The sequence below is a fragment of the Bos indicus genome, chromosome 8 (assembly GCF_029378745.1).
Source record: "Bos indicus isolate NIAB-ARS_2022 breed Sahiwal x Tharparkar chromosome 8, NIAB-ARS_B.indTharparkar_mat_pri_1.0, whole genome shotgun sequence".
NCBI classification, from domain to species: Eukaryota; Metazoa; Chordata; class Mammalia; order Artiodactyla; family Bovidae; genus Bos; species Bos indicus.
Window position 1 is genome coordinate 30,981,560 of NC_091767.1, and position 12,209 is coordinate 30,993,768.

Genomic DNA, 12,209 nt, shown 5'->3' on the forward strand with positions numbered 1-12,209 from the left:
AGTCAAATAAACACTCAGATGAAGACGTCTGGATTGAAGATAACAGTTTAGGAATCCTTAACCAATAAATGATAAACCAGAGGTGAGAATGAACTGACTTAGAGATAGAGTTAAAAAGAAATCAGGGCCTATCATTGAGTCTTGAGGAATTCCATTTAAAGATTAAAGAGTGATTAGTTGGCAAAGAATATCGAAGAGTGGTCTGACAGAGGCAGAGCAGCTTTGCAGCTAATAAAGGTGATGATTCTGGGTCCTTCTTTTGCCTGGGAAAAGCCCTAGCAACAGGTTTACATGGTACCGTAGTTTTGTAAAATGTTCACAGGAAGGATATCTTTGTTTTTCTTTTCTTAAAGCAGAGTCTCAAATTGTATGAGCTTCAGGACTCACACATCTGCCCCTAAGAGGAAGGCGTAAAATCAAGAGAAGGTGATTGCATGGAAAGACAAGGGGAGGGAAACAGTTCAGGGAGAGAATGTGAACACTTACGGATGCACCTGAGAAGACAGGAATAGGAGGCGAGAGACATATCTATTGGATTTAGTGGATGGAAGACCACTGTGTCCCTAGTAAAGTCCCTTCAGTGCCCTGATGGGCCAGGAAGCCAGGTTCGGTTAGTTGGTTTCAACAAACTTAACTGTGAAGGAAAAGGGGAAAGTGTGGTAGCTGATGAGAAAGGAGCTGCTCAGGAAGGTTATTTTCTTTTTTCCTTTGTCCCTCCATCCTTCCCTTTCTTTTTTCCTTGCTTCCTTCCTTCCTCCCTCCTTCCCTCTCTCCTCTCTTCCTCCTCTTCTGTCTGTCTTTCAGAATGGTGAAACCTGAGAGTGCTGATTGAAAGGTTACACAACACAGAGGTGTGCTGAGGAGACAAGGGGAAACCTTAAGCTGAGCTGAGCTTTCCGCTTATTATATCAACTTTTATTTTCAAAAGACTCAGAGGAAATGAATATCCATATACTATGAAGAAATCTAGTCAGTATTTTTGTTTCACTGGTGGGAAAAACTAGACGAATTCATAATGTTTATAAAAGCACAAGGGTCCTTGGGCTGAGGATACTCCATCCAGGGCACTGAGGTCACTTTACTCAATTCCTAGTCATTTGCAGGCAAATGTTTTATTTTGTAGCTTTCTGAAAATATCCATTTAAAAACTCAAACCAATTTCCCCCTGAAGTCTTGTCTATTTTATAACCTATTTCCCCTCAAATAGTTGGTAAATATTGTAGAAATATATACAAATCGCTTTTTAAAGACAAATCAAAAATTACAATTCTGCCAAGGAAAAATAGATTTTTAATTCAGGATATTAAATACATTCTTTAAACATTCTAATTGGGCTTTTGCGTATCCTTTAATGTATGCCCTAATGTTATACTTATGTATTGAAAAGGGAGCAATTTTCTTTCCCAGGCAAGATTCCTGGGACTCATGAATCGAGGATTTCAGAAAGATAATCTTAATCGGCACAAGATAGAAATAAATATGCTTTTTCTGGCACCTTGTAATTCTGAAGCCTTCTTACATTTTTTTTGTGTCTTTTAGTTCGATTATTGTCAAAAAATGGACACTGATGAGCTAAAAGTTACTTTTTTACAAAGTGAGATTAGCGCCCAGGCATCCTCACTAAAGTGCTTCTCATCACTTTAACAAGCAAAGAGACAGACAGACTGTGAGAGAGTGTGAGGGAGAGAGAGACAGTGTGTGTGTGTGTTAGTCGCTCAGTCGTGTCCACCTCTTTGTGACCCCATGGACTGTATGTAGTCAGTCCATGGAATTCTCCAAGCAAGAATACTGGAGTGGGTGGCCCTTTCCGTTGGGATTAAAAAGAAAAAAAAGAGGTTCTCAGATTTAGTAATAGGGCCTACCAGTTTCCAAAGGTTGCCAGATTCAACAAATAAAATCAAGGCTGCTCAGTTAAATCCGAAATTCAGATAAACAATTTTTTAGTGTATAGAAAGTGAAAGTGAAGTTGCTCAGTCGTGTCCGACTCTTTGCGATCCCATGGACTATAGCCTACTAGGGTCCTCCGTCCACGGGATTTTCCAGTAAAGAATACTGGAGTGGGTTGCCATTTCTTTCTCCAGGAGATCTTCCCGACCTAGGGATTGAACCCAGGTCTCTCGCATTGTAGGCAGATGCTTTACCGTCTGAGCCACCAGGGAAGTGTAAGAATTTAGTGTAGAAGAATATTCCAAATATTGCATGGGGCAGGCTTGTCCAAATGAACGCTTCTTTTTTTAAAAAATTTGACATTGGAATTAAACGGGGCTTCTCCCCAGCAACCTCGCAGAGCCCACTCCCCACATCCCAGCCGAGCGCCCGCCGAGCTGGTTTAAACCCCGGGCCGGCCGGCTGGGCCGCGCCCCCTGATTGGCCGAGGCGCGCCCGCCGCCCCGCCGGCCGCAGGCGTCACGCAGCCCGGGCGGCCCGAGCCTCGCCGCCGCCAACGCCGCCGCCTCCGCGGCAGCCCCGGTTGGCGCAAGTGCGGCGCGCGCAGGGGGAGGGGGCGACGGAGGCTGAAGCTGGCGTCGGGCCGCTGGTGGCCGGGCGGGATTAAGTTTCTCGGTCGCACGGGAGCGTCTGTGCGCGTTCATCCCGAAGCTCCTCCCCGGGCCGTTACTTCGGGACAGAAGAGAGCAAGCGTGGGCGAGGCGAGGCTCCCCGCGTCCCCACCCTCCGCCCCTTTAGCGTTCCCGCCGGGGGCGGCCGTCGCGAGCCGGGTAAGCCGCGCCGGGGCCCGGGCCGGGAGGCCGGAGCGCGCCCCCGCGGCCTGCGCGCACCCCGGCTGGGAAGGTGCGCGGGTGCCGGGGGCTGGGCGCTCAGGGCGGGCGGCGGGAGGGGTGCGCTTGCCCCACCCCGCGCTACCGAGAAGACGCTGCTTTGGCTCTTGAAATAAGGGGAGTCTGGAAGTTTCCTTTGCGACTCGCCGGGTTCCCGAGCGGTTGTCCTGGTTCTTTCAGCCACTTCCCTCCTCTTCTGCTCTTGTTGACTCTAAGAGGCTGAAAAGTTTCATCTTTTCGTTCGCCTGGAAGGGCATACTAAGGGTGCCAGCGAGAGGAGTCCCGGGCCTGGCACGGGCGCCTGTTGCTGTTCGCTGCACTGGCCGCGCCCCAGGCCGGACGCCCACTCCATCGCTCCGCGAGGGTGGGCAGGGGATGGGGATGCGCCCCTAGACTGGCGATCCTCGCCTCGGCTGCAGCGGGGCACCCAGAACCGGCGGCTCACTGGTACCCGCCCCCACTCTTCACCCGTTCCCCTAGCGCCCGTGCCCTTAACATCTCGTGTCCGCGTTGATGGGCGCATTTTGCTCTCTCCTCCTTCCACTCTGCCCCGCCACCCCCAGCCCGCGCCAGTGGGGCGCCTTTGTCTGCAATTTCGCAGCCTCCGGATGCCGGATGTTTCTAGGGAAGCGCTGCTCTGAATACGCTGTGCGTGTATGTTTGTTTCACCGGTGGTGATGGTGTAAATTCTTGCTTGCGTTCTTATGGAGGCACAAAGGCTAGGCTATTCTTTCCTGTAGATCGCGTGGAAATTCAAGCTGGGACTGCGGAGAGGAGGAGGGGCCGTGCGAAGGCCGAGGGTGGCCGACTCTGCTCAGTGTCCGGGGGCGAGTCGAGGGAGGCGGGATGTCTCCCTCCATCTCCGCGGCTGGGGTTGCTGAGGTCGCTCTGCTAGGGCAGAACCTGGGTATGGGCGCTATGTGCTGTGGGCGGAATGGGAGCGGGTGGCAGCTAGTGTTTCAGAGATACCAGATGAGAGGTCCTTACTTTCCCCGGCCTAGAAGGAAACCTCTCCCAAGTTCTTTTGATGTCGAGAGGGGAATAATCTGAAAAGTGGCCAAACTTGTCATCCAGCTTTGTTGGACAGCTGTGGCGTAAACATCCCTTTTTGTGTTTCTCTGAACATTTCTCATTTAGGTTGCCTTTTAAGAATAAATAATATCTAGTCTGAAAAACTTACAAGGTGATGGCAGTGGGATTTCAGGATTACATGTACATTTGGGTATAGGTGACTAAAGTGAACTTTATGTAAGAATTGCATCATCTAAATTTTCTTAATACTTGCTTTAGCCCTTGGTAGAATTTAGGCAGTTGAATTAAAAAACCCCACAAAACTTGAAGTTCCTTGGCTAGAGTTCTAATGCAATGCCAAGCTCAAGATGAATGCACCTGCCCTCTTGCCTGAGGGAGGGGCTGGAAGCTTTGGAGGGTGGTGGAGATAATTTTGTCTGGGGTGCCCAGATTTCCTGCTTGCTAATGGGCTAGTTTACACATGGGCGACATTTATCTAGACTGGGCTGTACTGCACACTCTGCTCCTCACAGTTGACAGGAAAATCCTTAAAAGCAGAGATTTGTAAACTTAAGGGCCATGGGCCAAATCTTTCTGCCGCAGCCTGTTTTTTTTCCCCTAAAGTTTAAGAGCTTTGGATGGTTTGTACACTTTTAAATGGTCGAAAAACACAATCAAAAGAATAACATTTCATGACGTGAAAATTACATGAAAATCACATTTCAGTGCCCATAAAGTTTAATTGGAGCACAGCCACATTCATTCCTTTTGTCTGTGATGCATTCTTACTGTTGGTATCTGCTTTCACAGAAGCAGTGACATAGTTGACTGGTTGCATAGTTGAGATAGAGATGGATAGCCTTCAGAGTCTGAAAAGTTTACTGTCTTACTTTACAGAAAAAGTTGCCAATCAAGATCAGGCTTCAGAAGTATCGCTTACATACTCCCTCTTGTGATGAGTGTATTGTTTAATTTCATTGCCTTTTAAGTACTGTTTCTGGTATCCTAGGAAATGGCAGACTGTTCCCCAGTAGTTGGACAAGTTAATGTGTTGGATTTTCTCATTTCCATGTTTCACTCTCAAAAAGTTTTCTTAACCTTTTGGCATCTTTCTTTTTTATTATTTTTTTTTTTTGTGACTTTATTTATTTATTTATTTTTATTCTTCCAATTTTATTTTATTTTTAAACTTTACATAATTGTATTAGTTTTGCCAAACATCAAAATGAATCCGCCACAGGTATACATGTGTTCCCCATCCCGAACCCTCCTCCCTCCTCCCTCCCCATACCATCCCTCTGGGCCGTCCCAGTGCACCAGCCCCAAGCATCCAGCATCATGCATCGAACCTGGACTGGCAACTCATTTCACACATGATATTTTACATGTTTCATTGCCATTCTCCCAAATCTTCCCACCCTCTCCCTCTCCCACAGAGTCCATAAGACTGTTCTATACATCACTGTCTCTTTTGCTGTCTCGTACACCGGGTTATTGTTACCATCTTTCTAAATTCCATATATATGCGTTAGAATACTGTATTTATGTTTTTCCTTCTGGCTTACTTCACTCTGTATAATAGGCTCCAGTTTCATCCACCTCATTAGAACTGATTCAAATGTATTCTTTTTAATGGCTGAGTAATACTCCATTGTGTATATGTACCACAGCTTTCTTATCCATTCATCTGCTGATGGACATCTAGGTTGCTTCCATGTCTTGGCTATTATAAACAGTGCTGCGATGAACATTGGGGTACACGTGTCTCTTTCCCTTCTGGTTTCCTCAGTGTGTATGCCCAGCAGTGGGGTTGCTGGATCATAAGGCAGTTCTATTTCCAGTTTTTTAAGGAATCTCCACACTGTTCTCCATAGTGGCTGTACTAGTTTGCATTCCCACCAACAGTGTAAGAGGGTTCCCTTTTCTCCACACCCTCTCCAGCATTTATTATTTGTAGACTTTTGGATCGCAGCCATTCTGACTGGTGTGAAATGGTACCTCATAGTGGTTTTGATTTGCATTTCTCTGATAATGAGTGATGTTGAGCATCTAGAATCTAAATGTTGAGCATTTAGAATCTAGCCTAAAGTAGGGTTTCTGATAAACAGAAACTATATATTTAGTTATTTTAAGTTTAATATAGATAGCTATATCTCAGGGTGTTCTGCAGTGAGTTCTGGTGACTTCTAGTTACTCTGCTACCTGAGCAGTTTTGATAACTATATCTTTATTTATGTAGAGAGAAGCAGAGGTTGGGGGGTGTCATAAATTCCTTTCCACAAGTGAGTTGTCACTTACACAAAGGTATTTTAGGGGGCTCCTTGACTCATCATTGCTCGTCTTGCCTACCTTATTTGTAAAACAAACAAAAAATCGATGAAGTTTATCTCAACGTATTACTACTAGATTGCTCACATGTGATACCTTCCCTCCCGTTTCCTTGGCTCTTTTCAGTATTTCTTTTCCCTTCACTTGTTTCTGGTTTCCTTTCTTCCTTTAACACACTTCACTGTATTGCCTGAGCGCAGTGGTGGTTGTTGCTGGGGAAGGGAGAGGTGGAAGTCAGGTTTTGTTGTGTTCCAAATTTCTGGCATGTAGGCAGTGCCCTGTGTGGTCCCTGCAGTCCTCTTTGTGTGTTAGGTAACTTTTGAATGCATAAATACGGTGTCAGAGTAGAGGCTGTCCCCAGAGTTGACTACATGTCTGCAAGGCTTGGTGCTCTGAGATATTTATGGAAGGCCTTGAAATGTAATTTGGAGAAGACAATGGCACCCCACTCCAGCACTCTTGCCTGGAAAATCCCATGGACGGAGGAGCCTGGAAGGTTGCAGTCCATGGGGTCGCTGAGGGTCGGACACGACTGAGCGACTTCACTTCACTCACTTTGAAACGTAATTTCACATTGATTCAGGTCTTCAGCTGCTGTGGTGGAGGGGCTCTGCTTTCCAAAGAAATGCACCCATTGTCTAGGGTTTAGATTAAGGGATTTGAAGCTGGAGAGTAGCAATGAATTGCCTGGAAGATACTGTCCTGCGTTAAGAGCAGATGATTTTCTCCAGATTACATCTGAAGTCTGATGTCATAGACTTGATTCAGGTTGAGTTGCTCCATTTTGTATATTTACAATATGCACAAAGCCCTCTGTGCTTTTCACAAAAGATCTTTGGGCAGAGATAACATATTGGATTGGAAATGTCCCTATATGTTATTAGAGCAAGATACACGTCTATCAGCCAAAGATTCTGTAATTGAGTGAAGAAGTAAACACCTTCCTGTACAATTCAGGACAGCTTGATGGTGCATGTGAATGATGATATAGCACCAGTTGTATTTTCTAAACAGTCACATGTGCTCTTAAAACACATTTGGCCTAAAGTAGCAGTTCATTTGATATTGTTATTAATACATTGTTACATAACATTATCAACCCCATCTTTAAAACAAGAATGGAATTATTTTGTCTTGTAAATTAGTTTCCTGCGTAAAAGAGCATCAGTATAAATACAATTGGAAATGACATGTAGTATGGTGAAGTTGATATACTGTGCTTAAATAATTATAGTGGATTCCACATGGGTGGGGCTTCCCTAGTGGCCCAGACAGTAAAGAGAATGCCTGCAGTGCAGGAGACCGGGGTTCGATCCCTGGGTCGGGAAGATCCCCTGGAAAAGGAAATGGCCACCCACTGTAGATTCCTTGCCTGGAAAATTCCATGGATGAGGAGCCTGGTAGTCCATGGAGTCACAAAGAGTGGGACACGACTGAGCGACTTCACTTTCATTTTCCACATGGGCAGCTAAGAATAAGGAGATGAACTGTTTCTAGATAGAGAAAACTGATATCCTTGATTTCCTGTGAGATACTTCCCAAGAAGGTCTAAGATAGTCATTCATTGAGTAGATAGTAATAGATTAGGAGATATGAGAAACTGAATTAGGCACTGGAGAGAGCACAAAATAAACACAACGTTCCAGAAGATTACTGTCACATTCTTAAGTACTGGAGGTTAGAACTTCAGCATATAAATTTGGGGGGGACCCACAATTCATGATAGATTCTTACAGACACCGTAAGGCTCTCTCAGACTGTAGGTTGTAAACTCGTGAGACCTTGAAACACTGGACTGTTTCGGAGTCAGGGAGGGAAGTCCTGTAGGAGGCTGCTGTGGTGGTGTAACTAAGCATTACTGTGGTAATTTGATGTTTGGAAAGAAAGGAAAACTGTTATGTGAGGAAAAGGGTATATTATCTTTGGTCTGAGGCCACTCATTTTGTCTCTTCTGATGTTCACTGGGAAATTGGCCTTTTCTTTTTGTAGACAGAATTCGTTTTAAGTGTTTCATAAAAGCATCAGTTTTCTTAAAATATTTTTTCTCTCACAAAATGAGTAAAACATTAAATTTGGCAAAGATGAACTATTAGCATTGTCAGCATCTCGTGATGCTTTTGGAGTGTGATTAAAACAGTATAATTTGTTATTTAGATTATATTGGCCTGACAATTGTGTGTATATCCTGTGCACATTTTTGTGGGCAAATATTTGGCATAGTCTTTTTTCCCCCCAGAAATTTATTCTCCATTTTGAAAAAATATAATTTAAAAAGTAATTTATATCCTATATCATAAAATAAAAAAACTTTTTTGAAGTGATGAAATTGTATTTGTTAGAGAAATGTTAAAGCAGTTCTTGGAGAGCTGAGTTTTTTTTTTAAAAAGGTAAAACAATACTTAAATTCCTGCTTTTTTTCTTCTTGACTGTGGTGGTTAAATTTGTTTGGTCTAGGGAATTGTTATCTATATCTTCCTTTTAGTTTTATTTACATCTGCAAAATCAGCATTCATTATTATGCTGTTGTAAACCAGTCTACCTCCATATCTGAGGTGCTATAAATAAATAAATGCAGGAGGGGAAAGTGAAAAGTAAAACACTTATAAGAAAGGAAATAAAACAGAAACATCAGTTACTAGACAACAAAAAAACAAAACAAAAACTTAAGGAAAAACCTATTTCGCTTGTGCTGATGATTTAATGTTGACAGTAAGAATACATTTAGGAATGCTTTCCATTTACTTTATTACTTATGTTTTAAAACATAAGATAGTTTTTTCTTTTAGTGACTTACTTTGATGATTAAGAAAGCACATTGAAAAATATGGATGACATAGACAGGTGTAAAGAAACTGAAAACTTAGCTATAGTTCTCTCACCTAGGTGCTGCTGCTGCTGCTGCTAAGTGGCTTCAGTCGTGTCTGACTCTGTGCGACCCCATAGACGGCAGCCCACCAGGTTCCCCTATCCCTGGGATTCTCCAGGCAAGAGTACTGGAGTGGGGTGCCATTGCCTTCTCCACATCTAGGTGCTATCCCTCCCTAAAGAAAACAAGTATTTTGTGAAATGAGGACGCCCAGCTTGTTTTGATATACAAGTGAACAAGTACAACTGTTGATCAGTAGTTTTCACTAATTGTCATTCTTCTCAGTGAGGATAATTTGAGATTATTAAACATCCATACATTTGAATTGACATTAACAGCATCCGTTAGAAGCAGTGTCTCTTGACTCTTTAAAGAGGTATAATATGGCTGAGCATCATGTGGTACACAGGATGCCAGTGGAGAAGGCGTGTTTAAATCTTGATCTGGGCTTAAAAGTAAATGTTTTTATAGACCTATATAGTTAATTTTGGATTAACTTTACAATATGTAATTAGGTGGGCCCTAGAATGCCTTCGGAGAAGGCAATGGCACCCCACTCCAGTACTCTTGCCTGGAAAATCCCATGGACGGAGGAGCCTGGTAGGCTGCAGTCCATGGGGTCGCTAAAAGTCGGACATGACTGAGAGACTTCACTTTCACTTTTCACTTTCGTGCATTGGAGAAGGAAATGGCAACCCACTCCAGTGTTCTTGCCTGGAGAATCCCAGGGATGGTGGAGCCTGGTGGGCTGCCGTCAGTGGGGTTGCACAGAGTTGGACATGAGTGAAGCAACTTAGCAGCAGTAGCAGCAGTAGTATGCCTTGCTTCAGGGACCTAGCTGAAAAAAATGATAATGGGAATCTGTTATCCATTGCTCATAAGACATCACTAAACTGACAAAACTGTGACAATAGAAGCATAAATACTAAAGATTATTCTACAGTTGAAAAGGTCCTCTCTGATCTATACAAGGAATGGCTAGCTTCTCTTGTATGTTGCTAGTTCTCCTCTTCACCAACAGGTCCAGTTTGTCTGAGGCTTTACTGGATAATGTTGAAAAGGTTTAAGTCAAGTATCCCGTCTTTCTCCCCCCATCCACCCCAGGCTTTTGAAGGTAATTTGTTTTAGTAAGTCAAACATGAAGTCTGCCTCTGGGCAACATTTATTTCCTACTTTAGCACTGGAGGAGCCTCATCTATAGGAGTCAGTGAAGTTTTGACTGACATTGACCCCCTGCTTGGCTACTTCATTCATGATTTATCTGGGAGTGGTGAATGTATTCATGCTATTCCCTTTTAGAAAAAGTGCAGTGCTGGAATGCCTCTTTATACTGATTAAATCTGCAGAATATACATATATTTGTGTGTATTTATCTCTCTTATCAATTAGTTCAGTTGCTCAGTCCTGTCTGACTCTTTGTGACCCCATGGACTGCGGCAAGCCAGGCTTCCCTGTCCATTACCAACTCCTGGAGCCTACTCAAATTCATGTCCATTGCGTCAGTGATACCATTCAACCATCTCATCCTCTGTTGTCCCCTTTTCCTCCTGCCTTCAGTCATTTCCAGCATCAGGGTCTTTTATTTATTTATTTTTTTCATTTCATACGTGATATTTTACATGTTTCAATGCCATTCTCCCAAATCTTCCCACCCTCACCCTCTCCCACAGAGTCCATAAGACTGTTCTATACATCAGTGTCTCTTTTACTGTCTCGTACACAGGGTTATTGTTACCATCATATATATAGAATTTAGAAAGATGGTAACATCAGGGTCTTTTACAGTGGTGGCCAAAGTATTGGAGCTTCAGCTTCAACGTCAGTCCTTCAAATGAATATTCAGGACTAATTTCCTTTAGGATGGACTGGTTGGATCTCCTTGCAGTCCAAGGGACTCTCAAGAGTATTCTCCAACACCACAGTTCAAAAGCATCAATTCTTCATCAGTCAGCTTTCTTTATAGTCCAGCTCTCACATCCATACATGACTACTGGAAAAACCATAGCTTTGACTAGATGGACCTTTGTTGGCAGAGTAATGTCTCTGATTTTTAATATGCAGTTTAGGTTCATCATAGCTTTTCTTCCAAGGAGCAAGCGTCTTTTAATTTCATGGCTGTAGTCACCCTCTGCAGTGGTTTTGGAGCCCATAAAAATAATCTCTCTCATTGTTTCTATTGTTTCCCCATCTATTTGGCCTAAAGTGATTGGACTGGATGCCATGATCTTAGTTTTCTGAATGTTGAGCTTTAAGCCAACTTTTTCACTGTTCTCTTTCACTTTCATCAAGAGACTCATTAGTTCTTCTTTGCTTTCTGCCATAAGGGTGGTGTCATCTGCGTATCTGAGGTATTGATATTTCTCCCGGCAATCTCAATTCCAGCTTGTGCTTCATCCAACCCAGCATTTTGCATGAATACTGTGAATAGAAATTAAATAAGCAGGGTGACAATACACAGCCTTGACGTACTCCTTTCTGATTTGGAACCAGTCTGTTGTTCCATGTCCAGTTCTAACTGTTACTTCTTGAACTGCATACGGTTTCTCAGGAGGCAGGTCAGGTGGTCTGGTATTCCCATCTCTTTAAGAATTTCCCACAGTTTGTTGTGATCCACACAGTCAAAGGCTTTAGCGTAGCAATAAAGGAAAAGTAGATGTTTTTCTGGAACTCTGTTGCTTTTTTGATGATCCAGCGGATGTTGGCAATTTGATCTCTGGTTCCTCTGCCTTTTCTAAATCCAGCTTGAACATCTGGAAGTTCATGGTTCACGTACTGTTGAAGCCTGGCTTGGATAATTTTGAGCATTGCTTTGCTAGCATGTGAGATGAGTGCAATTGTGTGGTAGTTTGAACAGTCTTTGGCATTGCCTTTCTTTGGGATTGGAATGAAAATTGACCTTTCCCAGTCCTGTAGCCACTGCTAAGTTTGCCAGATTTGCAGGCATATTGAGTGCAGCACTTTCACAGCGTCATCTTTTAGAATGTGAAATAGCTCAACTGGAATTCCATCATCTCCGCTAACTTTGTTCGTAGTGATGCTTCCTAAGGCCCACTTGACTTTGCATTCCAGGATGTGTGGCTCTAGGTGAGTGATCACACCATCATGATTGTCTGGGCCATGAACTTTTTTGTATGGTTCTTCTGTGTATTCTTGCCACCTCTTCTTAATATCTTCTGCTTCTGTTTGTTCTATACCATTTCTGTCCTTTTTTGTGCTCATCTTTGCAT

General features: G+C 43.5%; 1 protein-coding gene across 13 annotated transcripts in view; it reads left to right on the forward strand.

The window, feature by feature from the left end:
* The first annotated feature begins 2,562 nt into the window (after positions 1-2,562).
* Positions 2,563-12,209, forward strand: part of MPDZ (multiple PDZ domain crumbs cell polarity complex component) — a 176,160-nt gene continuing 166,513 nt past the window's right edge. For 6 of the 13 annotated variants that reach the window (XM_019965938.2, XM_019965943.2, XM_019965946.2 and 3 more), the window contains exon 1: positions 2,565-2,717. The gene's annotated coding sequence lies outside the window, so the exon portion shown is untranslated. Of the gene's footprint in view, positions 2,718-12,209 lie in introns of all 13 variants that reach the window. The other 7 variants (XM_019965944.2, XM_019965949.2, XM_019965951.2 and 4 more) reach the window with 4 other exon arrangements.